The following is a 22619-nucleotide window of genomic DNA, read 5'->3' as shown; positions in this document are numbered from 1 at the left end:
AGCTCTGGGCAGCCACGTGTCATACGTGTCAAGTGTGGGGAATTAGCTCAAATGGTTTACTGGTAATGAGGATAAAAAGAAGGAATGAAACCTAAGGCAACAACTGTCTGAAACAACAACAACAACAACATCATCATCATCATCATCAAATAAAAATAAGTTAATCATTTTCACCTAGCTCTGGGAAGCCACGTGTCATACGTTGTCAAGTGTTGGGAATTAGCTCAAATGGTTTTACTGGTAATGAGGATAAAAAGAAGGAATGAAACCTAAGGCAACAACTGTCTGAAACAACAACAACAACAACAACAACAACATTCTCATCATCATCATCATCAAATAAAAATAAGTTAATCATTATCACCTAGCTCTGGGCAGCCACGTGTCATACGTTGTCAAATGTGGGGAATTAGCTCAAATGGTAGAGCGCTCGTTTAGCATGCGAGAAGTAGCGGGATCGATACCTGCATTCTCCAATGGATGCTCTTTCTTTAATAAATGGTTCGAAAATGTTCAATCTGGTCTAACTTGGGAACAAAGATTTCATTCCAACAGCTGTAAAATTAGTCTATTAAAAAAACACACAGAAGCTGCCCCCTCTGAGGATCGAACTCAGGACCTTCAGATTATGAGACTGACGCGGCTACCTACTGCGCTAAGGAGGCAGAGACACCTCGAGGGTTGCCATTTATCAACCCTGTCCTACAAATTTTCCAAGCTGAGGGTAAACAAGCATACAACAACAGTCGCGAGCCAGGCAGGAGTCAAACCTACAATCTTCTGATGTGTAGTCAGACTATCCATTGTGCCACTGGCCCCTGTGTTCTGGAAGCACTGTTAACGCACACTCGGCAACAAGAAGAAAAACAGTGGTGGCAGCTATTGACTGCTGCAGTCAGCTGAGCTTGCCAGCCTTTTGCTGAATTGTGTATTGTCCTCAAAGAGCCACCCTGCCATCCTTCCTTCGATAGCTCAGCTGGTAGAGCGGGAGGACTGTAGTGGAACACATTGGCATCCTTAGGTCGCTGGTTCAATTCCGGCTCGAAGGACAATACTTTTTTTTTTTTTTTCTCCAACCTGGTTTTACTGGTAATGAGGATAAAAAGAAGGAATGAAACCTAAGGCAACAACTGTCTGAAACAACAACAACAACAACAACATCATCATCATCATCATCATCAAATAAAAATAAGTTAATCATTTTCACCTAGCTCTGGGCAGCCACGTGTCATACGTTGTCAAGTGTGGGGAATTAGCTCAAATGGTTTTACTGGTAATGAGGATAAAAAGAAGGAATGAAACCTAAGGCAACAACTGTCTGAAACAACAACAACAACAACATCATCATCATCATCATCAAATAAAAATAAGTTAATCATTTTCACCTAGCTCTGGGAAGCCACGTGTCATACGTTGTCAAGTGTTGGGAATTAGCTCAAATGGTTTTACTGGTAATGAGGATAAAAAGAAGGAATGAAACCTAAGGCAACAACTGTCTGAAACAACAACAACAACATCCATCATCATCATCATCAAATAAAAATAAGGTTAATCATTTTCACCTAGCTCTGGGCAGCCACGTGTCATACGTTGTCAAATGTGGGGAATTAGCTCAAATGGTAGAGCGCTCGTTTAGCATGCGAGAAGTAGCGGGATCGATACCTGCATTCTCCAATGGATGCTCTTTCTTTAATAAATGGTTCGAAAATGTTCAATCTGGTCTAACTTGGGAACAAAGATTTCATTCCAACAGCTGTAAAATAGTCTATTAAAAAAAAACACACAGAAGCTGCCCCCTCTGAGGATCGAACTCAGGACCTTCAGATTATGAGACTGACGCGCTACCTACTGCGCTAAGGAGGCAGAGACACCTCGAGGTTGCCATTTATCAACCCTGTCCTACAAATTTCCAAAGCTGAGGGTAAACAAGCATACAACAACAGTCGCGAGCCAGGCAGGAGTCAAACCTACAATCTTCTGATGTGTAGTCAGACTATCCATTGTGCCACTGGCCCCTGTGTTCTGGAAGCACTGTTAACGCACACTCGGCAACAAGAAGAAAAACAGTGGTGGCAGCTATTGACTGCTGCAGTCAGCTGAGCTTGCCAGCCTTTTGCTGAATTGTGTATTGTCCTCAAAGAGCCACCCTGCCATCCTTCCTTCGATAGCTCAGCTGGTAGAGCGGAGGACTGTAGTGGAACACATTGGCATCCTTAGGTCGCTGGTTTCAATTCCGGCTCGAAGGACAATACTTTTTTTTTTTTTTCTCCAACCTGGTTTTACTGGTAATGAGGATAAAAAGAAGGAATGAAACCTAAGGCAACAACTGTCTGAAACAACAACAACAACAACAACATCATCATCATCATCATCATCAAATAAAAATAAGTTAATCATTTCACCTAGCTCTGGGCAGCCACGTGGTCAGACGTGTCAAGTGTGGGGAATTAGCTCAAATGGTTTTACTGGTAATGAGGATAAAAAGAAGGAATGAAACCTAAGGCAACAACTGTCTGAAACAACAACAACAACAACATCATCATCATCATCATCAAATAAAAATAAGTTAATCATTTTCACCTAGCTCTGGGAAGCCACGTGTCATACGTTGTCAAGTGTTGGGAATTAGCTCAAATGGTTTTACTGGTAATGAGGATAAAAAGAAGGAATGAAACCTAAGGCAACAACTGTCTGAAACAACAACAACAACAACAACATCATCATCATCATCATCAAATAAAAATAAGTTAATCATTTTCACCTAGCTCTGGCAGCCACGTGTCATACGTTGTCAAATGTGGGGAATTAGCTCAAATGGTAGAGCGCTCGTTTAGCATGCGAGAAGTAGCGGGATCGATACCTGCATTCTCCAATGGATGCTCTTTCTTTAATAAATGGTTCGAAAATGTTCAATCTGGTCTAACTTGGGAACAAAGATTTCATTCCAACAGCTGTAAAATAGTCTATTAAAAAAAACACACAGAAGCTGCCCCCTCTGAGGATCGAACTCAGGACCTTCAGATTATGAGACTGACGCGCTACCTACTGCGCTAAGGAGGCAGAGACACCTCGAGGTCGCCATTTATCAACCCTGTCCTACAAATTTCCAAAGCTGAGGGTTAAACAAGCATACAACAACAGTCGCGAGCCAGGCAGGAGTCAAACCTACAATCTTCTGATGTGTAGTCAGACTATCCATTGTGCCACTGGCCCCTGTGTTCTGGAAGCACTGTTAACGCACACTCGGCAACAAGAAGAAAAACAGTGGTGGCAGCTATTGACTGCTGCAGTCAGCTGAGCTTGCCAGCCTTTTGCTGAATTGTGTATTGTCCTCAAGGAGCCACCCTCCCATCCTTCCTTCGATAGCTCAGCTGGGTAGAGCGGAGGACTGTAGTGGAACACATTGGCATCCTTAGGGTCGCTGGTTCAATTCCGGCTCGAAGGACAATACTTTTTTTTTTTTTTCTCCTACCTGGTTTTACTGGTAATGAGGATAAAAAGAAGGAATGAACCTAAGGCAACAACTGTCTGAAACAACAACAACAACAACAACATCATCATCATCATCATCATCAAATAAAAATAAGTTAATCATTTTCACCTAGCTCTGGGCAGCCACGTGTCATACGTTGTCAAGTGTGGGGAATTAGCTCAAATGGTTTTACTGGTAATGAGGATAAAAAGAAGGAATGAAACCTAAGGCAACAACTGTCTGAAACAACAACAACAACAACATCATCATCATCATCATCAAATAAAAATAAGTTAATCATTTTCACCTAGCTCTGGGAAGCCACGTGTCATACGTTGTCAAGTGTTGGGAATTAGCTCAAATGGTTTTACTGGTAATGAGGATAAAAAGAAGGAATGAAACCTAAGGCAACAACTGTCTGAAACAACAACAACAACAACAACAACAACAACATCATCATCATCATCATCATCAAAATAAAAATAAGTTAATCATTTTCACCTAGCTCTGGGCAGCCACGTGGTCATACGTTGTCAAATGTGGGGAATTAGCTCAAATGGTAGAGCGCTCGTTTAGCATGCGAGAAGTAGCGGGATCGATACCTGCATTCTCCAATGGATGCTCTTTCTTTAATAAATGGTTCGAAAATGTTCAATCTGGTCTAACTTGGGAACAAAGATTTCATTCCAACAGCTGTAAAATAGTCTATTAAAAAAAACACACAGAAGCTGCCCCCTCTGAGGATCGAACTCAGGACCTTCAGATTATGAGACTGACGCGCTACCTACTGCGCTAAGGAGGCAGAGACACCTCGAGGTCGCCATTTATCAACCCTGTCCTACAAATTTCCAAAGCTGAGGGTAAACAAGCATACAACAACAGTCGCGAGCCAGGCAGGAGTCAAACCTACAATCTTCTGATGTGTAGTCAGACTATCCATTGTGCCACTGGCCCCTGTGTTCTGGAAGCACTGTTAACGCACACTCGGCAACAAGAAGAAAAACAGTGGTGGCAGCTATTGACTGCTGCAGTCAGCTGAGCTTGCCAGCCTTTTGCTGAATTGTGTATTGTCCTCAAGGAGCGACCCTCCCACCCTTCCTTCGATAGCTCAGCTGGTAGAGCGGAGGACTGTAGTGGAACACATTGGCATCCTTAGGTCGCTGGTTCAATTCCGGCTCGAAGGACAATACTTTTTTTTTTTTTTCTCCTACCTGGCCTGGTTTTACTGGTATTGAGGATAAAAAGAAGGAATGAAACCTAAGGCAACAACTGTCTGAAACAACAACAACAACAACAACATCATCATCATCATCATCATCAAATAAAAATAAGTTAATCATTTTCACCTAGCTCTGGGCAGCCACGTGTCATACGTTGTCAAGTGTGGGGAATTAGCTCAAATGGTTTTACTGGTAATGAGGATAAAAAGAAGGAATGAACCTAAGGCAACAACTGTCTGAAACAACAACAACAACAACATCATCATCATCATCATCAAATAAAAATAAGTAATCATTTTCACCTAGCTCTGGGCAGCCACGTGTCATACGTTGTCAAATGTGGGGAATTAGCTCAAATGGTAAGAGCGCTCGTTTAGCATGCGAGAAGTAGCGGGATCGATACCTGCATTCTCAATGGATGCTCTTTCTTTAATAAATGGTTCGAAAATGTTCAATCTGGTCTAACTTGGGAACAAAGATTTCATTCCAACAGCTGTAAAATAGTCTATTAAAAAAAACACACAGAAGCTGCCCCCTCTGAGGATCGAACTCAGGACCTTCAGATTATGAGACTGACGCGCTACCTACTGCGCTAAGGAGGCAGAGACACCTCGAGGTCGCCATTTATCAACCCTGTCCTACAAATTTCCAAAGCTGAGGGTAAACAAGCATACAACAACAGTCGCGAGCCAGGCAGGAGTCAAACCTACAATCTTCTGATGTGTAGTCAGACTATCCATTGTGCCACTGGCCCCTGTGTTTCTGGAAGCACTGTTAACGCACACTCAGCAACAAGAAGAAAAACAGTGGTGGCAGCTATTGACTGCTGCAGTCAGCTGAGCTTGCCAGCCTTTTGCTGAATTGTGTATTGTCCTCAAGGAGCCACCCTCCCATCCTTCCTTCGATAGCTCAGCTGGTAGAGCGGAGGACTGTAGTGGAACACATTGGCATCCTTAGGTCTCTGGTTCAATTCCGGCTCGAAGGACAATACTTTTTTTTTTTTTTCTCCTACCTGGTTTTACTGGTAATGAGGATAAAAAGAAGGAATGAAACCTAAGGCAACAACTGTCTGAAACAACAACAACAACAACAACATCATCATCATCATCATCATCAAATAAAAATAAGTTAATCATTTTCACCTAGCTCTGGGCAGCCACGTGTCATACGTTGTCAAGTGTGGGGAATTAGCTCAAATGGTTTTACTGGTAATGAGGATAAAAAGAAGGAATGAAACCTAAGGCAACAACTGTCTGAAACAACAACAACAACAACATCATCATCATCATCATCAAATAAAAATAAGTTAATCATTTTCACCTAGCTCTGGGAAGCCACGTGTCATACGTTGTCAAGTGTTGGGAATTAGCTCAAATGGTTTTACTGGTAATGAGGATAAAAGAAGGAATGAAACCTAAGGCAACAACTGTCTGAAACAACAACAACAAACAACAACAACATCATCATCATCATCATCATCAAATAAAAATAAGTTAATCATTTTCACCTAGCTCTGGGCAGCCACGTGTCATACGTTGTCAAATGTGGGGAATTAGCTCAAATGGTAGAGCGCTCGTTTAGCATGCGAGAAGTAGCGGGATCGATACCTGCATTCTCCAATGGATGTCTTTCTTTAATAAATGGTTCGAAAATGTTCAATCTGGTCTAACTTGGGAACAAAGATTTCATTCCAACAGCTGTAAAATAGTCTATTAAAAAAAAACACACAGAAGCTGCCCCCTCTGAGGATCGAACTCAGGACCTTCAGATTATGAGACTGACGCGCTACCTACTGCGCTAAAGAGGCAGAGACACCTCGAGGTCGCCATTTATCAACCCTGTCCTACAAATTTCCAAAGCTGAGGGTAAACAAGCATACAACAACAGTCGCGAGCCAGGCAGGAGTCAAACCTACAATCTTCTGATGTGTAGTCAGACTATCCATTGTGCCACTGGCCCCTGTGTTCTGGAAGCACTGTTAACGCACACTCGGCAACAAGAAGAAAAACAGTGGTGGCAGCTATTGACTGCTGCAGTCAGCTGAGCTTGCCAGCCTTTTGCTGAATTGTGTATTGTCCTCAAGGAGGCCACCCTCCCATCCTTCCTTCGATAGCTCAGCTGGTAGAGCGGAGGACTGTAGTGGAACACATTGGCATCCTTAGGTCGCTGGTTCAATTCCGGCTCGAAGGACAATACTTTTTTTTTTTTTTCTCCTACCTGGTTTTACTGGTAATGAGGATAAAAAGAAGGAATGAAACCTAAGGCAACAACTGTCTGAAACAACAACAACAACAACAACATCATCATCATCATCATCATCAAATAAAAATAAGTTAATCATTTTCACCTAGCTCTGGGCAGCCACGTGTCATACGTTGTCAAGTGTGGGGAATTAGCTCAAATGGTTTTACTGGTAATGAGGATAAAAAGAAGGAATGAAACCTAAGGCAACAACTGTCTGAAACAACAACAACAACAACATCATCATCATCATCATCAAATAAAAATAAGTTAATCATTTTCACCTAGCTCTGGGCAGCCACGTGTCATACGTTGTCAAGTGTGGGGAATTAGCTCAAATGGTTTTACTGGTAATGAGGATAAAAAGAAGGAATGAAACCTAAGGCAACAACTGTCTGAAACAACAACAACAACATCATCATCATCATCATCAAATAAAAATAAGTTAATCATTTTCACCTAGCTCTGGGAAGCCACGTGTCATACGTTGTCAAGTGTTGGGAATTAGCTCAAATGGTTTTACTGGTAATGAGGATAAAAAGAAGGAATGAAACCTAAGGCAACAACTGTCTGAAACAACAACAACAACAACAACAACATCATCATCATCATCATCATCAAATAAAAATAAGTTAATCATTTTCACCTAGCTCTGGGCAGCCACGTGTCATACGTTGTCAAATGTGGGGAATTAGCTCAAATGGTAGAGCGCTCGTTTAGCATGCGAGAAGTAGCGGGATCGATACCTGCATTCTCCAATGGATGCTCTTTCTTTAATAAATGGTTCGAAAATGTTCAATCTGGTCTAACTTGGGAACAAAGATTTCATTCCAACAGCTGTAAAATAGTCTATTAAAAAAAACACACAGAAGCTGCCCCCTCTGAGGATCGAACTCAGGACCTTCAGATTATGAGACTGACGCGCTACCTACTGCGCTAAGGAGGCAGAGACACCTCGAGGTCGCCATTTATCAACCCTGTCCTACAAATTTCCAAAGCTGAGGGTAAACAAGCATACAACAACAGTCGCGAGCCAGGCAGGAGTCAAACCTACAATCTTCTGATGTGTAGTCAGACTATCCATTGTGCCACTGGCCCCTGTGTTCTGGAAGCACTGTTAACGCACACTCGGCAACAAGAAGAAAAACAGTGGTGGCAGCTATTGACTGCTGCAGTCAGCTGAGCTTGCCAGCCTTTTGCTGAATTGTGTATTGTCCTCAAGGAACCACCCTCCCATCCTTCCTTCGATAGCTCAGCTGGTAGAGCGGAGGACTGTAGTGGAACACATTGGCATCCTTAGGTCGCTGGTTCAATTCCGGCTCGAAGGACAATACTTTTTTTTTTTTTTCTCCTACCTGGTTTTACTGGTAATGAGGATAAAAAGAAGGAATGAAACCTAAGGCAACAACTGTCTGAAACAACAACAACAACAACAACATCATCATCATCATCATCATCAAATAAAAATAAGTTAATCATTTTCACCTAGCTCTGGGCAGCCACGTGTCATACGTTGTCAAGTGTGGGGAATTAGCTCAAATGGTTTTACTGGTAATGAGGATAAAAAGAAGGAATGAAACCTAAGGCAACAACTGTCTGAAACAACAACAACAACAACATCATCATCATCATCATCAAATAAAAATAAGTTAATCATTTTCACCTAGCTCTGGGAAGCCACGTGTCATACGTTGTCAAGTGTTGGGAATTAGCTCAAATGGTTTTACTGGTAATGAGGATAAAAAGAAGGAATGAAACCTAAGGCAACAACTGTCTGAAACAACAACAACAACAACAACAACATCATCATCATCATCATCATCAAATAAAAATAAGTTAATCATTTTCACCTAGCTCTGGGCAGCCACGTGTCATACGTTGTCAAATGTGGGGAATTAGCTCAAATGGTAGAGCGCTCGTTTAGCATGCGAGAAGTAGCGGGATCGATACCTGCATTCTCCAATGGATGCTCTTTCTTTAATAAATGGTTCGAAAATGTTCAATCTGGTCTAACTTGGGAACAAAGATTTCATTCCAACAGCTGTAAAATAGTCTATTAAAAAAAACACACAGAAGCTGCCCCCTCTGAGGATCGAACTCAGGACCTTCAGATTATGAGACTGACGCGCTACCTACTGCGCTAAGGAGGCAGAGACACCTCGAGGTCGCCATTTATCAACCCTGTCCTACAAATTTCCAAAGCTGAGGGTAAACAAGCATACAACAACAGTCGCGAGCCAGGCAGGAGTCAAACCTACAATCTTCTGATGTGTAGTCAGACTATCCATTGTGCCACTGGCCCCTGTGTTCTGGAAGCACTGTTAACGCACACTCGGCAACAAGAAGAAAAACAGTGGTGGCAGCTATTGACTGCTGCAGTCAGCTGAGCTTGCCAGCCTTTTGCTGAATTGTGTATTGTCCTCAAGGAGCCACCCTCCCATCCTTCCTTCGATAGCTCAGCTGGTAGAGCGGAGGACTGTAGTGGAACACATTGGCATCCTTAGGTCGCTGGTTCAATTCCGGCTTGAAGGACAATACTTTTTTTTTTTTTTCTCCTACCTGGTTTTACTGGTAATGAGGATAAAAAGAAGGAATGAAACCTAAGGCAACAACTGTCTGAAACAACAACAACAACAACAACATCATCATCATCATCATCATCAAATAAAAATAAGTTAATCATTTTCACCTAGCTCTGGGCAGCCACGTGTCATACGTTGTCAAGTGTGGGGAATTAGCTCAAATGGTTTTACTGGTAATGAGGATAAAAAGAAGGAATGAAACCTAAGGCAACAACTGTCTGAAACAACAACAACAACAACATCATCATCATCATCATCAAATAAAAATAAGTTAATCATTTTCACCTAGCTCTGGGAAGCCACGTGTCATACGTTGTCAAGTGTTGGGAATTAGCTCAAATGGTTTTACTGGTAATGAGGATAAAAAGAAGGAATGAAACCTAAGGCAACAACTGTCTGAAACAACAACAACAACAACATCATCATCATCATCATCAAATAAAAATAAGTTAATCATTTTCACCTAGCTCTGGGCAGCCACGTGTCATACGTTGTCAAGTGTGGGGAATTAGCTCAAATGGTTTTACTGGTAATGAGGATAAAAAGAAGGAATGAAACCTAAGGCAACAACTGTCTGAAACAACAACAACAACAACATCATCATCATCATCATCAAATAAAAATAAGTTAATCATTTTCACCTAGCTCTGGGCAGCCACGTGTCATACGTTGTCAAATGTGGGGAATTAGCTCAAATGGTAGAGCGCTCGTTTAGCATGCGAGAAGTAGCGGGATCGATACCTGCATTCTCCAATGGATGCTCTTTCTTTAATAAATGGTTCGAAAATGTTCAATCTGGTCTAACTTGGGAACAAAGATTTCATTCCAACAGCTGTAAAATAGTCTATTAAAAAAAACACACAGAAGCTGCCCCCTCTGAGGATCGAACTCAGGACCTTCAGATTATGAGACTGACGCGCTACCTACTGCGCTAAGGAGGCAGAGACACCTCGAGGTCGCCATTTATCAACCCTGTCCTACAAATTTCCAAAGCTGAGGGTAAACAAGCATACAACAACAGTCGCGAGCCAGGCAGGAGTCAAACCTACAATCTTCTGATGTGTAGTCAGACTATCCATTGTGCCACTGGCCCCTGTGTTCTGGAAGCACTGTTAACGCACACTCGGCAACAAGAAGAAAAACAGTGGTGGCAGCTATTGACTGCTGCAGTCAGCTGAGCTTGCCAGCCTTTTGCTGAATTGTGTATTGTCCTCAAGGAACCACCCTCCCATCCTTCCTTCGATAGCTCAGCTGGTAGAGCGGAGGACTGTAGTGGAACACATTGGCATCCTTAGGTCGCTGGTTCAATTCCGGCTCGAAGGACAATACTTTTTTTTTTTTTTCTCCTACCTGGTTTTACTGGTAATGAGGATAAAAAGAAGGAATGAAACCTAAGGCAACAACTGTCTGAAACAACAACAACAACAACAACATCATCATCATCATCATCATCAAATAAAAATAAGTTAATCATTTTCACCTAGCTCTGGGCAGCCACGTGTCATACGTTGTCAAGTGTGGGGAATTAGCTCAAATGGTTTTACTGGTAATGAGGATAAAAAGAAGGAATGAAACCTAAGGCAACAACTGTCTGAAACAACAACAACAACAACATCATCATCATCATCATCAAATAAAAATAAGTTAATCATTTTCACCTAGCTCTGGGAAGCCACGTGTCATACGTTGTCAAGTGTTGGGAATTAGCTCAAATGGTTTTACTGGTAATGAGGATAAAAAGAAGGAATGAAACCTAAGGCAACAACTGTCTGAAACAACAACAACAACAACAACAACATCATCATCATCATCATCATCAAATAAAAATAAGTTAATCATTTTCACCTAGCTCTGGGCAGCCACGTGTCATACGTTGTCAAATGTGGGGAATTAGCTCAAATGGTAGAGCGCTCGTTTAGCATGCGAGAAGTAGCGGGATCGATACCTGCATTCTCCAATGGATGCTCTTTCTTTAATAAATGGTTCGAAAATGTTCAATCTGGTCTAACTTGGGAACAAAGATTTCATTCCAACAGCTGTAAAATAGTCTATTAAAAAAAACACACAGAAGCTGCCCCCTCTGAGGATCGAACTCAGGACCTTCAGATTATGAGACTGACGCGCTACCTACTGCGCTAAGGAGGCAGAGACACCTCGAGGTCGCCATTTATCAACCCTGTCCTACAAATTTCCAAAGCTGAGGGTAAACAAGCATACAACAACAGTCGCGAGCCAGGCAGGAGTCAAACCTACAATCTTCTGATGTGTAGTCAGACTATCCATTGTGCCACTGGCCCCTGTGTTCTGGAAGCACTGTTAACGCACACTCGGCAACAAGAAGAAAAACAGTGGTGGCAGCTATTGACTGCTGCAGTCAGCTGAGCTTGCCAGCCTTTTGCTGAATTGTGTATTGTCCTCAAGGAGCCACCCTCCCATCCTTCCTTCGATAGCTCAGCTGGTAGAGCGGAGGACTGTAGTGGAACACATTGGCATCCTTAGGTCGCTGGTTCAATTCCGGCTCGAAGGACAATACTTTTTTTTTTTTTTCTCCTACCTGGTTTTACTGGTAATGAGGATAAAAAGAAGGAATGAAACCTAAGGCAACAACTGTCTGAAACAACAACAACAACAACAACATCATCATCATCATCATCATCAAATAAAAATAAGTTAATCATTTTCACCTAGCTCTGGGCAGCCACGTGTCATACGTTGTCAAGTGTGGGGAATTAGCTCAAATGGTTTTACTGGTAATGAGGATAAAAAGAAGGAATGAAACCTAAGGCAACAACTGTCTGAAACAACAACAACAACAACATCATCATCATCATCATCAAATAAAAATAAGTTAATCATTTTCACCTAGCTCTGGGAAGCCACGTGTCATACGTTGTCAAGTGTTGGGAATTAGCTCAAATGGTTTTACTGGTAATGAGGATAAAAAGAAGGAATGAAACCTAAGGCAACAACTGTCTGAAACAACAACAACAACAACATCATCATCATCATCATCATCAAATAAAAATAAGTTAATCATTTTCACCTAGCTCTGGGCAGCCACGTGTCATACGTTGTCAAATGTGGGGAATTAGCTCAAATGGTAGAGCGCTCGTTTAGCATGCGAGAAGTAGCGGGATCGATACCTGCATTCTCCAATGGATGCTCTTTCTTTAATAAATGGTTCGAAAATGTTCAATCTGGTCTTACTTGGGAACAAAGATTTCATTCCAACAGCTGTAAAATAGTCTATTAAAAAAAACACACAGAAGCTGCCCCCTCTGAGGATCGAACTCAGGACCTTCAGATTATGAGACTGACGCGCTACCTACTGCGCTAAGGAGGCAGAGACACCTCGAGGTCGCCATTTATCAACCCTGTCCTACAAATTTCCAAAGCTGAGGGAAAACACGCCTACAACAACAGTCGCGAGCCAGGCAGGAGTCAAACCTACAATCTTCTGATGTGTAGTCAGACTATTCACTGTGCCACTGGCCCCTGTGTTCTGGAAGCACTGTTAACGCACACTCGGCAACAAGAAGAAAAACAGTGGTGGCAGCTATTGACTGCTGCAGTCAGCTGAGCTTGCCAGCCTTTTGCTGAATTGTGTATTGTCCTCAAAGAGCAACCCTCCCATCCTTCCTTCGATAGCTCAGCTGGTAGAGCGGAGGACTGTAGTGGAACACATTGGCATCCTTAGGTCGCTGGTTCAATTCCTGCTCGAAGGACAATACTTTTTTTTTTTTTTCTCCTACCTGGTTTTACTGGTAGTGAGGATAAAAAGAAGGAATGAAACCTAAGGCAACAACTGTCTGAAACAACAACAACAACAACAACATCATCATCATCATCATCATCAAATAAAAATAAGTTAATCATTTTCACCTAGCTCTGGGCAGCCACGTGTCATACGTTGTCAAGTGTGGGGAATTAGCTCAAATGGTTTTACTGGTAATGAGGATAAAAAGAAGGAATGAAACCTAAGGCAACAACTGTCTGAAACAACAACAACAACAACATCATCATCATCATCATCAAATAAAAATAAGTTAATCATTTTCACCTAGCTCTGGGAAGCCACGTGTCATACGTTGTCAAGTGTTGGGAATTAGCTCAAATGGTTTTACTGGTAATGAGGATAAAAAGAAGGAATGAAACCTAAGGCAACAACTGTCTGAAACAACAACAACAACAACAACAACATCATCATCATCATCATCATCAAATAAAAATAAGTTAATCATTTTCACCTAGCTCTGGGCAGCCACGTGTCATACGTTGTCAAATGTGGGGAATTAGCTCAAATGGTAGAGCGCTCGTTTAGCATGCGAGAAGTAGCGGGATCGATACCTGCATTCTCCAATGGATGCTCTTTCTTTAATAAATGGTTCGAAAATGTTCAATCTGGTCTAACTTGGGAACAAAGATTTCATTCCAACAGCTGTAAAATAGTCTATTAAAAAAAACACACAGAAGCTGCCCCCTCTGAGGATCGAACTCAGGACCTTCAGATTATGAGACTGACGCGCTACCTACTGCGCTAAGGAGGCAGAGACACCTCGAGGTCGCCATTTATCAACCCTGTCCTACAAATTTCCAAAGCTGAGGGTAAACAAGCATACAACAACAGTCGCGAGCCAGGCAGGAGTCAAACCTACAATCTTCTGATGTGTAGTCAGACTATCCATTGTGCCACTGGCCCCTGTGTTCTGGAAGCACTGTTAACGCACACTCGGCAACAAGAAGAAAAACAGTGGTGGCAGCTATTGACTGCTGCAGTCAGCTGAGCTTGCCAGCCTTTTGCTGAATTGTGTATTGTCCTCAAGGAGCCACCCTCCCATCCTTCCTTCGATAGCTCAGCTGGTAGAGCGGAGGACTGTAGTGGAACACATTGGCATCCTTAGGTCGCTGGTTCAATTCCGGCTCGAAGGACAATACTTTTCTTTTTTTTTCTCCTACCTGGTTTTACTGGTAATGAGGATAAAAAGAAGGAATGAAACCTAAGGCAACAACTGTCTGAAACAACAACAACAACAACAACATCATCATCATCATCATCATCAAATAAAAATAAGTTAATCATTTTCACCTAGCTCTGGGCAGCCACGTGTCATACGTTGTCAAGTGTGGGGAATTAGCTCAAATGGTTTTACTGGTAATGAGGATAAAAAGAAGGAATGAAACCTAAGGCAACAACTGTCTGAAACAACAACAACAACAACATCATCATCATCATCATCAAATAAAAATAAGTTAATCATTTTCACCTAGCTCTGGGAAGCCACGTGTCATACGTTGTCAAGTGTTGGGAATTAGCTCAAATGGTTTTACTGGTAATGAGGATAAAAAGAAGGAATGAAACCTAAGGCAACAACTGTCTGAAACAACAACAACAACAACAACAACATCATCATCATCATCATCATCAAATAAAAATAAGTTAATCATTTTCACCTAGCTCTGGGCAGCCACGTGTCATACGTTGTCAAATGTGGGGAATTAGCTCAAATGGTAGAGCGCTCGTTTAGCATGCGAGAAGTAGCGGGATCGATACCTGCATTCTCCAATGGATGCTCTTTCTTTAATAAATGGTTCGAAAATGTTCAATCTGGTCTAACTTGGGAACAAAGATTTCATTCCAACAGCTGTAAAATAGTCTATTAAAAAAAACACACAGAAGCTGCCCCCTCTGAGGATCGAACTCAGGACCTTCAGATTATGAGACTGACGCGCTACCTACTGCGCTAAGGAGGCAGAGACACCTCGAGGTCGCCATTTATCAACCCTGTCCTACAAATTTCCAAAGCTGAGGGTAAACAAGCATACAACAACAGTCGCGAGCCAGGCAGGAGTCAAACCTACAATCTTCTGATGTGTAGTCAGACTATCCACTGTGCCACTGGCCCCTGTGTTCTGGAAGCACTGTTAACGCACACTCGGCAACAAGAAGAAAAACAGTGGTGGCAGCTATTGACTGCTGCAGTCAGCTGAGCTTGCCAGCCTTTTGCTGAATTGTGTATTGTCCTCAAGGAGCCACCCTCCCATCCTTCCTTCGATAGCTCAGCTGGTAGAGCGGAGGACTGTAGTGGAACACATTGGCATCCTTAGGTCGCTGGTTCAATTCCGGCTCGAAGGACAATACTTTTTTTTTTTTTTCTCCTACCTGGTTTTACTGGTAATGAGGATAAAAAGAAGGAATGAAACCTAAGGCAACAACTGTCTGAAACAACAACAACAACAACAACATCATCATCATCATCATCATCAAATAAAAATAAGTTAATCATTTTCACCTAGCTCTGGGCAGCCACGTGTCATACGTTGTCAAGTGTGGGGAATTAGCTCAAATGGTTTTACTGGTAATGAGGATAAAAAGAAGGAATGAAACCTAAGGCAACAACTGTCTGAAACAACAACAACAACAACATCATCATCATCATCATCAAATAAAAATAAGTTAATCATTTTCACCTAGCTCTGGGCAGCCACGTGTCATACGTTGTCAAGTGTGGGGAATTAGCTCAAATGGTTTTACTGGTAATGAGGATAAAAAGAAGGAATGAAACCTAAGGCAACAACTGTCTGAAACAACAACAACAACAACATCATCATCATCATCATCAAATAAAAATAAGTTAATCATTTTCACCTAGCTCTGGGAAGCCACGTGTCATACGTTGTCAAGTGTTGGGAATTAGCTCAAATGGTTTTACTGGTAATGAGGATAAAAAGAAGGAATGAAACCTAAGGCAACAACTGTCTGAAACAACAACAACAACAACAACAACATCATCATCATCATCATCATCAAATAAAAATAAGTTAATCATTTTCACCTAGCTCTGGGCAGCCACGTGTCATACGTTGTCAAATGTGGGGAATTAGCTCAAATGGTAGAGCGCTCGTTTAGCATGCGAGAAGTAGCGGGATCGATACCTGCATTCTCCAATGGATGCTCTTTCTTTAATAAATGGTTCGAAAATGTTCAATCTGGTCTAACTTGGGAACAAAGATTTCATTCCAACAGCTGTAAAATAGTCTATTAAAAAAAACACACAGAAGCTGCCCCCTCTGAGGATCGAACTCAGGACCTTCAGATTATGAGACTGACGCGCTACCTACTGCGCTAAGGAGGCAGAGACACCTCGAGGTCGCCATTTATCAACCCTGTCCTACAAATTTCCAAAGCTGAGGGTAAACAAGCATACAACAACAGTCGCGAGCCAGGCAGGAGTCAAACCTACAATCTTCTGATGTGTAGTCAGACTATCCACTGTGCCACTGGCCCCTGTGTTCTGGAAGCACTGTTAACGCACACTCGGCAACAAGAAGAAAAACAGTGGTGGCAGCTATTGACTGCTGCAGTCAGCTGAGCTTGCCAGCCTTTTGCTGAATTGTGTATTGTCCTCAAGGAGCCACCCTCCCATCCTTCCTTCGATAGCTCAGCTGGTAGAGCGGAGGACTGTAGTGGAACACATTGGCATCCTTAGGTCGCTGGTTCAATTCCGGCTCGAAGGACAATACTTTTTTTTTTTTTTCTCCTACCTGGTTTTACTGGTAATGAGGATAAAAAGAAGGAATGAAACCTAAGGCAACAACTGTCTGAAACAACAACAACAACAACAACATCATCATCATCATCATCATCAAATAAAAATAAGTTAATCATTTTCACCTAGCTCTGGGCAGCCACGTGTCATACGTTGTCAAGTGTGGGGAATTAGCTCAAATGGTTTTACTGGTAATGAGGATAAAAAGAAGGAATGAAACCTAAGGCAACAACTGTCTGAAACAACAACAACAACAACATCATCATCATCATCATCAAATAAAAATAAGTTAATCATTTTCACCTAGCTCTGGGAAGCCACGTGTCATACGTTGTCAAGTGTTGGGAATTAGCTCAAATGGTTTTACTGGTAATGAGGATAAAAAGAAGGAATGAAACCTAAGGCAACAACTGTCTGAAACAACAACAACAACAACATCATCATCATCATCATCATCAAATAAAAATAAGTTAATCATTTTCACCTAGCTCTGGGCAGCCACGTGTCATACGTTGTCAAATGTGGGGAATTAGCTCAAATGGTAGAGCGCTCGTTTAGCATGCGAGAAGTAGCGGGATCGATACCTGCATTCTCCAATGGATGCTCTTTCTTTAATAAATGGTTCGAAAATGTTCAATCTGGTCTTACTTGGGAACAAAGATTTCATTCCAACAGCTGTAAAATAGTCTATTAAAAAAAACACACAGAAGCTGCCCCCTCTGAGGATCGAACTCAGGACCTTCAGATTATGAGACTGACGCGCTACCTACTGCGCTAAGGAGGCAGAGACACCTCGAGGTCGCCATTTATCAACCCTGTCCTACAAATTTCCAAAGCTGAGGGAAAACACGCCTACAACAACAGTCGCGAGCCAGGCAGGAGTCAAACCTACAATCTTCTGATGTGTAGTCAGACTATTCACTGTGCCACTGGCCCCTGTGTTCTGGAAGCACTGTTAACGCACACTCGGCAACAAGAAGAAAAACAGTGGTGGCAGCTATTGACTGCTGCAGTCAGCTGAGCTTGCCAGCCTTTTGCTGAATTGTGTATTGTCCTCAAAGAGCAACCCTCCCATCCTTCCTTCGATAGCTCAGCTGGTAGAGCGGAGGACTGTAGTGGAACACATTAGCATCCTTAGGTCGCTGGTTCAATTCCTGCTCGAAGGACAATACTTTTTTTTTTTTTCTCCTACCTGGTTTTACTGGTAATGAGGATAAAAAGAAGGAATGAAACCTAAGGCAACAACTGTCTGAAACAACAACAACAACAACAACATCATCATCATCATCATCAAATAAAAATAAGTTAATCATTTTCACCTAGCTCTGGGCAGCCACGTGTCATACGTTGTCAAGTGTGGGGAATTAGCTCAAATGGTTTTACTGGTAATGAGGATAAAAAGAAGGAATGAAACCTAAGGCAACAACTGTCTGAAACAACAACAACAACATCATCATCAAATAAAAATAAGTTAATCATTTTCACCTAGCTCTGGGCAGCCACATGTCATACGTTGTCAAGTGTTGGGAATTAGCTCAAATGGTTTTACTGGTAATGAGGATAAAAAGAAGGAATGAAACCTAAGGCAACAACTGTCTGAAACAACAACACCAACAACAACATCATCATCATCATCAAATAAAAATAAGTTAATCATTTTATTTATATAGTTAACACCCTGTCTTTATTTATTTTATTTATTTATTTATTTATTTATTTTTTATTTATTTATTAATTTGAACACCCTGTCTTTATTTATTTATTTAGTTGAACACCCTGTCTTTATTATTTATTTAATTAATTAACACCCTGTCTTTATTTTATTTATTTATTTATTTATTTAGTTAACACCCTGTCTTTATTATTTATTTAGTTAACACCCTGTCTTTATTATTTATTTATTTATTTATTTATTTATTTATATAGTTAACACCCTGTCTTTATTATTTATTTATTTATTTATTTATTTATTTATTTATTTATTTAGTTAACACCATGTCTTTATTATTTATTTATTTATTTAGTTGAACAACCTGTCTTTATTATTTACTTAGTTAACACCCTGTCTTTATTTATTTATTACTAGGTCGCTGGTTCAATTCCGGCTCGAAGGACAATACTTTTTTTTTTTTTTTCTCCTACCTGGTTTTACTGGTAATGAGGATAAAAAGAAGGAATGAAACCTAAGGCAACAACTGTCTGAAACAACAACAACAACAACAACATCATCATCATCATCATCAAATAAAAATAAGTTAATCATTTTCACCTAGCTCTGGGCAGCCACGTGTCATACGTTGTCAAATGTGGGGAATTAGCTCAAATGGTAGAGCGCTCGTTTAGCATGCGAGAAGTAGCGGGATCGATACCTGCATTCTCCAATGGATGCTCTTTCTTTAATAAATGGTTCGAAAATGTTCAATCTGGTCTTACTTGGGAACAAAGATTTCATTCCAACAGCTGTAAAACAGTCTATTAAAAAAACACACAGAAGCTGCCCCCTCTGAGGATCGAACTCAGGACCTTCAGATTATGAGACTGACGCGCTACCTACTGCTCTAAGGAGGCAGAGACACCTCGAGGTCGCCATTTATCAACCCTGTCCTACAAATTTCCAAAGCTGAGGGAAAACGCGCATACAACAACAGTCGCGAGCCAGGCAGGAGTCAAACCTACAATCTTCTGATGTGTAGTCAGACTATCCATTGTGCCACTGGCCCCTGTGTTCTGGAAGCACTGTTAACGCACACTCGGCAACAAGAAGAAAAACAGTGGTGGCAGCTATTGACTGCTGCAGTCAGCTGAGCTTGCCAGCCTTTTGCTGAATTGTGTATTGTCCTCAAAGAGCCACCCTCCCGTCCTTCCTTCGATAGCTCAGCTGGTAGAGCGGAGGACTGTAGTGGAACACATTGGCATCCTTAGGTCGCTGGTTCAATTCCGGCTCGAAGGACAATACTTTTTTTTTTTTTTTTCTCCTACCTGGTTTTACTGGTAATGAGGATAAAAAGAAGGAATGAAACCTAAGGCAACAACTGTCTGAAACAACAACAACAACAACAACATCATCATCATCATCATCATCAAATAAAAATAAGTTAATCATTTTCACCTAGCTCTGGGCAGCCACGTGTCATACGTTGTCAAGTGTGGGGAATTAGCTCAAATGGTTTTACTGGTAATGAGGATAAAAAGAAGGAATGAAACCTAAGGCAACAACTGTCTGAAACAACAACAACAACAACATCATCATCATCATCATCAAATAAAAATAAGTTAATCATTTTCACCTAGCTCTGGGAAGCCACGTGTCATACGTTGTCAAGTGTTGGGAATTAGCTCAAATGGTTTTACTGGTAATGAGGATAAAAAGAAGGAATGAAACCTAAGGCAACAACTGTCTGAAACAACAACAACAACAACATCATCATCATCATCATCATCAAATAAAAATAAGTTAATCATTTTCACCTAGCTCTGGGCAGCCACGTGTCATACGTTGTCAAATGTGGGGAATTAGCTCAAATGGTAGAGCGCTCGTTTAGCATGCGAGAAGTAGCGGGATCGATACCTGCATTCTCCAATGGATGCTCTTTCTTTAATAAATGGTTCGAAAATGTTCAATCTGGTCTTACTTGGGAACAAAGATTTCATTCCAACAGCTGTAAAATAGTCTATTAAAAAAAACACACAGAAGCTGCCCCCTCTGAGGATCGAACTCAGGACCTTCAGATTATGAGACTGACGCGCTACCTACTGCGCTAAGGAGGCAGAGACACCTCGAGGTCGCCATTTATCAACCCTGTCCTACAAATTTCCAAAGCTGAGGGAAAACACGCCTACAACAACAGTCGCGAGCCAGGCAGGAGTCAAACCTACAATCTTCTGATGTGTAGTCAGACTATTCACTGTGCCACTGGCCCCTGTGTTCTGGAAGCACTGTTAACGCACACTCGGCAACAAGAAGAAAAACAGTGGTGGCAGCTATTGACTGCTGCAGTCAGCTGAGCTTGCCAGCCTTTTGCTGAATTGTGTATTGTCCTCAAAGAGCAACCCTCCCATCCTTCCTTCGATAGCTCAGCTGGTAGAGCGGAGGACTGTAGTGGAACACATTAGCATCCTTAGGTCGCTGGTTCAATTCCTGCTCGAAGGACAATACTTTTTTTTTTTTTCTCCTACCTGGTTTTACTGGTAATGAGGATAAAAAGAAGGAATGAAACCTAAGGCAACAACTGTCTGAAACAACAACAACAACAACAACATCATCATCATCATCATCAAATAAAAATAAGTTAATCATTTTCACCTAGCTCTGGGCAGCCACGTGTCATACGTTGTCAAGTGTGGGGAATTAGCTCAAATGGTTTTACTGGTAATGAGGATAAAAAGAAGGAATGAAACCTAAGGCAACAACTGTCTGAAACAACAACAACAACATCATCATCAAATAAAAATAAGTTAATCATTTTCACCTAGCTCTGGGCAGCCACATGTCATACGTTGTCAAGTGTTGGGAATTAGCTCAAATGGTTTTACTGGTAATGAGGATAAAAAGAAGGAATGAAACCTAAGGCAACAACTGTCTGAAACAACAACACCAACAACAACATCATCATCATCATCAAATAAAAATAAGTTAATCATTTTATTTATATAGTTAACACCCTGTCTTTATTTATTTTATTTATTTATTTATTTATTTATTTTTTATTTATTTATTAATTTGAACACCCTGTCTTTATTTATTTATTTAGTTGAACACCCTGTCTTTATTATTTATTTAATTAATTAACACCCTGTCTTTATTTTATTTATTTATTTATTTATTTAGTTAACACCCTGTCTTTATTATTTATTTAGTTAACACCCTGTCTTTATTATTTATTTATTTATTTATTTATTTATTTATATAGTTAACACCCTGTCTTTATTATTTATTTATTTATTTATTTATTTATTTATTTATTTATTTATTTAGTTAACACCATGTCTTTATTATTTATTTATTTATTTAGTTGAACAACCTGTCTTTATTATTTACTTAGTTAACACCCTGTCTTTATTTATTTATTACTAGGTCGCTGGTTCAATTCCGGCTCGAAGGACAATACTTTTTTTTTTTTTTTCTCCTACCTGGTTTTACTGGTAATGAGGATAAAAAGAAGGAATGAAACCTAAGGCAACAACTGTCTGAAACAACAACAACAACAACAACATCATCATCATCATCATCAAATAAAAATAAGTTAATCATTTTCACCTAGCTCTGGGCAGCCACGTGTCATACGTTGTCAAATGTGGGGAATTAGCTCAAATGGTAGAGCGCTCGTTTAGCATGCGAGAAGTAGCGGGATCGATACCTGCATTCTCCAATGGATGCTCTTTCTTTAATAAATGGTTCGAAAATGTTCAATCTGGTCTTACTTGGGAACAAAGATTTCATTCCAACAGCTGTAAAACAGTCTATTAAAAAAACACACAGAAGCTGCCCCCTCTGAGGATCGAACTCAGGACCTTCAGATTATGAGACTGACGCGCTACCTACTGCTCTAAGGAGGCA

At 41.0% G+C, this 22619-nt stretch overlaps 35 non-coding genes across 35 annotated transcripts; 17 read left to right on the top strand and 18 right to left on the bottom strand.

The window, feature by feature from the left end:
- Nucleotides 1–591: 591 nt before the first annotated feature.
- Nucleotides 592–665, bottom strand: trnam-cau (transfer RNA methionine (anticodon CAU)). Its single transcript has one exon. It is a non-coding gene; the product is annotated as a tRNA-Met (tRNA).
- Nucleotides 666–961: 296 nt separating this feature from the next.
- trnay-gua (transfer RNA tyrosine (anticodon GUA)) lies at nt 962–1049 on the top strand. The gene is given in 2 exon segments: nt 962–999; nt 1014–1049. It is a non-coding gene; the product is annotated as a tRNA-Tyr (tRNA).
- A 741-nt stretch (nt 1050–1790) lies between these two features.
- trnam-cau (transfer RNA methionine (anticodon CAU)) lies at nt 1791–1863 on the bottom strand. The gene has a single exon. It is a non-coding gene; the product is annotated as a tRNA-Met (tRNA).
- A 295-nt stretch (nt 1864–2158) lies between these two features.
- Nucleotides 2159–2246, top strand: trnay-gua (transfer RNA tyrosine (anticodon GUA)). Its single transcript is given in 2 exon segments — nt 2159–2195; nt 2210–2246. It is a non-coding gene; the product is annotated as a tRNA-Tyr (tRNA).
- A 741-nt stretch (nt 2247–2987) lies between these two features.
- trnam-cau (transfer RNA methionine (anticodon CAU)) lies at nt 2988–3060 on the bottom strand. The gene has a single exon. It is a non-coding gene; the product is annotated as a tRNA-Met (tRNA).
- Nucleotides 3061–3356: 296 nt separating this feature from the next.
- trnay-gua (transfer RNA tyrosine (anticodon GUA)) lies at nt 3357–3445 on the top strand. Its single transcript is given in 2 exon segments — nt 3357–3394; nt 3409–3445. It is a non-coding gene; the product is annotated as a tRNA-Tyr (tRNA).
- Nucleotides 3446–4201: 756 nt separating this feature from the next.
- Nucleotides 4202–4274, bottom strand: trnam-cau (transfer RNA methionine (anticodon CAU)). Its single transcript has one exon. It is a non-coding gene; the product is annotated as a tRNA-Met (tRNA).
- A 295-nt stretch (nt 4275–4569) lies between these two features.
- Nucleotides 4570–4656, top strand: trnay-gua (transfer RNA tyrosine (anticodon GUA)). Its single transcript is given in 2 exon segments — nt 4570–4606; nt 4621–4656. It is a non-coding gene; the product is annotated as a tRNA-Tyr (tRNA).
- Nucleotides 4657–5221: 565 nt separating this feature from the next.
- trnam-cau (transfer RNA methionine (anticodon CAU)) lies at nt 5222–5294 on the bottom strand. The gene has a single exon. It is a non-coding gene; the product is annotated as a tRNA-Met (tRNA).
- Nucleotides 5295–5590: 296 nt separating this feature from the next.
- Nucleotides 5591–5677, top strand: trnay-gua (transfer RNA tyrosine (anticodon GUA)). The gene is given in 2 exon segments: nt 5591–5627; nt 5642–5677. It is a non-coding gene; the product is annotated as a tRNA-Tyr (tRNA).
- Nucleotides 5678–6426: 749 nt separating this feature from the next.
- trnam-cau (transfer RNA methionine (anticodon CAU)) lies at nt 6427–6499 on the bottom strand. Its single transcript has one exon. It is a non-coding gene; the product is annotated as a tRNA-Met (tRNA).
- Nucleotides 6500–6795: 296 nt separating this feature from the next.
- On the top strand, nt 6796–6882 carry trnay-gua (transfer RNA tyrosine (anticodon GUA)). The gene is given in 2 exon segments: nt 6796–6832; nt 6847–6882. It is a non-coding gene; the product is annotated as a tRNA-Tyr (tRNA).
- A 924-nt stretch (nt 6883–7806) lies between these two features.
- On the bottom strand, nt 7807–7879 carry trnam-cau (transfer RNA methionine (anticodon CAU)). Its single transcript has one exon. It is a non-coding gene; the product is annotated as a tRNA-Met (tRNA).
- Nucleotides 7880–8174: 295 nt separating this feature from the next.
- Nucleotides 8175–8261, top strand: trnay-gua (transfer RNA tyrosine (anticodon GUA)). The gene is given in 2 exon segments: nt 8175–8211; nt 8226–8261. It is a non-coding gene; the product is annotated as a tRNA-Tyr (tRNA).
- Nucleotides 8262–9010: 749 nt separating this feature from the next.
- Nucleotides 9011–9083, bottom strand: trnam-cau (transfer RNA methionine (anticodon CAU)). The gene has a single exon. It is a non-coding gene; the product is annotated as a tRNA-Met (tRNA).
- Nucleotides 9084–9378: 295 nt separating this feature from the next.
- trnay-gua (transfer RNA tyrosine (anticodon GUA)) lies at nt 9379–9465 on the top strand. The gene is given in 2 exon segments: nt 9379–9415; nt 9430–9465. It is a non-coding gene; the product is annotated as a tRNA-Tyr (tRNA).
- Nucleotides 9466–10383: 918 nt separating this feature from the next.
- trnam-cau (transfer RNA methionine (anticodon CAU)) lies at nt 10384–10456 on the bottom strand. The gene has a single exon. It is a non-coding gene; the product is annotated as a tRNA-Met (tRNA).
- Nucleotides 10457–10751: 295 nt separating this feature from the next.
- trnay-gua (transfer RNA tyrosine (anticodon GUA)) lies at nt 10752–10838 on the top strand. Its single transcript is given in 2 exon segments — nt 10752–10788; nt 10803–10838. It is a non-coding gene; the product is annotated as a tRNA-Tyr (tRNA).
- Nucleotides 10839–11587: 749 nt separating this feature from the next.
- Nucleotides 11588–11660, bottom strand: trnam-cau (transfer RNA methionine (anticodon CAU)). Its single transcript has one exon. It is a non-coding gene; the product is annotated as a tRNA-Met (tRNA).
- A 295-nt stretch (nt 11661–11955) lies between these two features.
- On the top strand, nt 11956–12042 carry trnay-gua (transfer RNA tyrosine (anticodon GUA)). The gene is given in 2 exon segments: nt 11956–11992; nt 12007–12042. It is a non-coding gene; the product is annotated as a tRNA-Tyr (tRNA).
- Nucleotides 12043–12785: 743 nt separating this feature from the next.
- trnam-cau (transfer RNA methionine (anticodon CAU)) lies at nt 12786–12858 on the bottom strand. Its single transcript has one exon. It is a non-coding gene; the product is annotated as a tRNA-Met (tRNA).
- A 295-nt stretch (nt 12859–13153) lies between these two features.
- Nucleotides 13154–13240, top strand: trnay-gua (transfer RNA tyrosine (anticodon GUA)). Its single transcript is given in 2 exon segments — nt 13154–13190; nt 13205–13240. It is a non-coding gene; the product is annotated as a tRNA-Tyr (tRNA).
- Nucleotides 13241–13989: 749 nt separating this feature from the next.
- trnam-cau (transfer RNA methionine (anticodon CAU)) lies at nt 13990–14062 on the bottom strand. Its single transcript has one exon. It is a non-coding gene; the product is annotated as a tRNA-Met (tRNA).
- Nucleotides 14063–14357: 295 nt separating this feature from the next.
- On the top strand, nt 14358–14444 carry trnay-gua (transfer RNA tyrosine (anticodon GUA)). Its single transcript is given in 2 exon segments — nt 14358–14394; nt 14409–14444. It is a non-coding gene; the product is annotated as a tRNA-Tyr (tRNA).
- A 749-nt stretch (nt 14445–15193) lies between these two features.
- Nucleotides 15194–15266, bottom strand: trnam-cau (transfer RNA methionine (anticodon CAU)). The gene has a single exon. It is a non-coding gene; the product is annotated as a tRNA-Met (tRNA).
- A 295-nt stretch (nt 15267–15561) lies between these two features.
- Nucleotides 15562–15648, top strand: trnay-gua (transfer RNA tyrosine (anticodon GUA)). The gene is given in 2 exon segments: nt 15562–15598; nt 15613–15648. It is a non-coding gene; the product is annotated as a tRNA-Tyr (tRNA).
- A 927-nt stretch (nt 15649–16575) lies between these two features.
- trnam-cau (transfer RNA methionine (anticodon CAU)) lies at nt 16576–16648 on the bottom strand. The gene has a single exon. It is a non-coding gene; the product is annotated as a tRNA-Met (tRNA).
- A 295-nt stretch (nt 16649–16943) lies between these two features.
- Nucleotides 16944–17030, top strand: trnay-gua (transfer RNA tyrosine (anticodon GUA)). The gene is given in 2 exon segments: nt 16944–16980; nt 16995–17030. It is a non-coding gene; the product is annotated as a tRNA-Tyr (tRNA).
- Nucleotides 17031–17773: 743 nt separating this feature from the next.
- trnam-cau (transfer RNA methionine (anticodon CAU)) lies at nt 17774–17846 on the bottom strand. Its single transcript has one exon. It is a non-coding gene; the product is annotated as a tRNA-Met (tRNA).
- Nucleotides 17847–18141: 295 nt separating this feature from the next.
- trnay-gua (transfer RNA tyrosine (anticodon GUA)) lies at nt 18142–18228 on the top strand. Its single transcript is given in 2 exon segments — nt 18142–18178; nt 18193–18228. It is a non-coding gene; the product is annotated as a tRNA-Tyr (tRNA).
- A 1329-nt stretch (nt 18229–19557) lies between these two features.
- Nucleotides 19558–19630, bottom strand: trnam-cau (transfer RNA methionine (anticodon CAU)). Its single transcript has one exon. It is a non-coding gene; the product is annotated as a tRNA-Met (tRNA).
- A 295-nt stretch (nt 19631–19925) lies between these two features.
- Nucleotides 19926–20012, top strand: trnay-gua (transfer RNA tyrosine (anticodon GUA)). Its single transcript is given in 2 exon segments — nt 19926–19962; nt 19977–20012. It is a non-coding gene; the product is annotated as a tRNA-Tyr (tRNA).
- Nucleotides 20013–20757: 745 nt separating this feature from the next.
- On the bottom strand, nt 20758–20830 carry trnam-cau (transfer RNA methionine (anticodon CAU)). Its single transcript has one exon. It is a non-coding gene; the product is annotated as a tRNA-Met (tRNA).
- A 295-nt stretch (nt 20831–21125) lies between these two features.
- trnay-gua (transfer RNA tyrosine (anticodon GUA)) lies at nt 21126–21212 on the top strand. The gene is given in 2 exon segments: nt 21126–21162; nt 21177–21212. It is a non-coding gene; the product is annotated as a tRNA-Tyr (tRNA).
- A 1333-nt stretch (nt 21213–22545) lies between these two features.
- Nucleotides 22546–22618, bottom strand: trnam-cau (transfer RNA methionine (anticodon CAU)). The gene has a single exon. It is a non-coding gene; the product is annotated as a tRNA-Met (tRNA).
- Between the last annotated feature and the right edge of the window lies 1 nt (nt 22619).

The sequence above is a fragment of the Acipenser ruthenus genome, unplaced genomic scaffold, assembly GCF_902713425.1.
Source record: "Acipenser ruthenus unplaced genomic scaffold, fAciRut3.2 maternal haplotype, whole genome shotgun sequence".
In the NCBI taxonomy this organism is placed as follows: Eukaryota; Metazoa; Chordata; class Actinopteri; order Acipenseriformes; family Acipenseridae; genus Acipenser; species Acipenser ruthenus.
This window is presented reverse-complemented; position numbering and strand designations above follow the sequence as displayed.